Source organism: Phoenix dactylifera, unplaced genomic scaffold (assembly GCF_009389715.1).
Source record: "Phoenix dactylifera cultivar Barhee BC4 unplaced genomic scaffold, palm_55x_up_171113_PBpolish2nd_filt_p 000607F, whole genome shotgun sequence".
Lineage (NCBI taxonomy): Eukaryota > Viridiplantae > Streptophyta > Magnoliopsida > Arecales > Arecaceae > Phoenix > Phoenix dactylifera.
The window spans coordinates 130,415-132,623 of record NW_024068003.1 but is presented as its reverse complement, the minus strand read 5'-3'; positions in this window follow the sequence as shown (position 1 = coordinate 132,623).

The following is a 2,209-nucleotide window of genomic DNA, read 5'->3' as shown; positions in this document are numbered from 1 at the left end:
CTACCCCTTGCAGACGTGCCGGGCGTTCCCGACCCGGGGGTTCCTCCAAGCTGACCCTCTGTACTTTTCTTTGTGTGTTGGCGTTTTGCCAAGTTGTATGGGTCTCGGCCCTGAAACAATGAAAGTTAATGCAAATAGAGTTTCTTCATTTCACTTTCGTCCTTCTTCTTTCTAACTCCTGGTAGCGTCTCGCTGACTCCCGACTCTTGAAATTCTTCGGGCGCTAGGCCAGGTATCTGAGGGTTAGGCCTCAGGAAATTCTTCCGGCACTAAGCCAGGCATCCGAGGGTTAGGCCTCAGAAAATTCTTCCGGCACTAAGCCAGGCATCCGAGGGTTAGGCCACGGGAAATTCTTCCGGCGCTAAGCCAGGCATCCGAGGGTTAGGCCTCAGAAAATTCTTCCGGCACTAAGCCAGGCATCCGAGGGTTAGGCCTCAGAAAATTCTTCCGGCGCTAAACCAGGCATCCGAGGGTTAGGCCTCAGGAAATTTTTCCGGCACTAAGCCAGGCATCCGAGGGTTAGGCCTCAGGAAATTCTTCCGGCGCTAAGCCAGGCATCCGAGGGTTAGGCCTCAGGAAATTCTTCCGGCACTAAGCCAGGCATCCGAGGGTTAGGCCTCAGGAAATTCTTCCGGCGCTAAGCCAGGCATCCGAGGGTTAGGCCTCAGGAAATTCTTCCGGCACTAAGCCAGGCATCCGAGGGTTAGGCCTCAGGAAATTCTTCCGGCACTAAGCCAGGCATCCGAGGGTTAGGCCTCAGGAAATTCTTCCGGCGCTAAGCCAGGCATCCGAGGGTTAGGCCTCAGAAAATTCTTCCGGCGCTAAGCCAGGCATCCGAGGGTTAGGCCTCAGGAAATTCTTCCGGCGCTAAGCCAGGCATCCGAGGGTTAGGCCTCAGGAAATTCCGCTCGTTGGTCGGCCAAGGCTGGCGCAAGCCGAGGCGACCGGTCGGGGCTTCAGGCTAGTCTGCTCCCGGGATGATCATCGGGTTAGCCTGGCATCCGAGGGCCGAGCCTCGGGAGATTCCGCTCGTTGGTCGGCCAAGGCTGGCGCAAGCCGAGGCGACCGGTCGGGGCTTCAGGCTAGTCTGCTCCCGGGATGATCATCGGGTTAGCCTGGCATCCGAGGGCCGAGCCTCGAAAAATTCCGCTCGTTGGTCGGCCAAGGCTGGCGCAAGCCGAGGCGACCGGTCGGGGCTTCAGGCTAGTCTGCTCCCGGGATGATCATCGGGTTAGCCTGGCATCTGAGGGTTGTCAAGCCTCAGGAGATTCTGCTCGTTGGTCGGCCAAGGCTGGCGCAAGCCGAGGCGACCGGTCGGGGCTTCAGGCTAGTCTGCTCCCGGGATGATCATCGGGTTAGCCTGGCATCCGAGGGCCGAGCCTCGGGAAATTCCGCTCGTTGGTCGGCCAAGGCTGGCGCAAGCCGAGGCGACCGATCGGGACTTCAGGCTAGTCTGCTCCCGGGATGATCATCGGGTTAGCCTGGCATCTGAGGGTTGTCAGGCCTCAGGAAATTCCGCTCGTTGGTCGGCCAAGGCTGGCGCAAGCCGAGGCGACCGGTCGGGGCTTCAGGCTAGTCTGCTCCCGGGATGATCATCGGGTTAGCCTGGCATCCGAGGGCCGAGCCTCGGAAAATTCCGCTCGTTGGTCGGCCAAGGCTGGCGCAAGCCGAGGCGACCGGTCGGGGCTTCAGGCTAGTCTGCTCCCGGAATGATCATCGGGTTAGCCTGGCATCCGAGGGCCGAGCCTCGGGAAATTCCGCTCGCTGGTCGTGCGCCTGTCGCTTGCCGCCCGACGGAATTTCTCCGTGGCCAGCTGCGATCGTGTTTCTCCTCCTCTCCAAGCGTCGCCTGGGGAACACCAGATGGGCATTAAATGCTAATTAAGGGGTTACCTGGGAAATCGGATCGCCAGTTGCTGCTTGCGAGGAGTGTCAGTTAAGCGGCCGCGATACGCACATTCTTCGAGGCGGATGCGGCCTGGGCGCGAGCGGAGATACGTGGACCTAGGGGTACAGGCCACCCGGAGTGTCCTGCACAAAGAATGCGATTAAGGAGAATGACGCTTAGAAAATCGCGGGAAGATACGCCTCGAGAGCCGGATCGGCTCCGGATTCAATGCGCCCGCATTTATTGGAGCCACCCGCATCGGAACGACCGGGGGGCCGCAGTTTGGCTATAAATATAGGTGCAGGTGCGATGGAGCCTGCC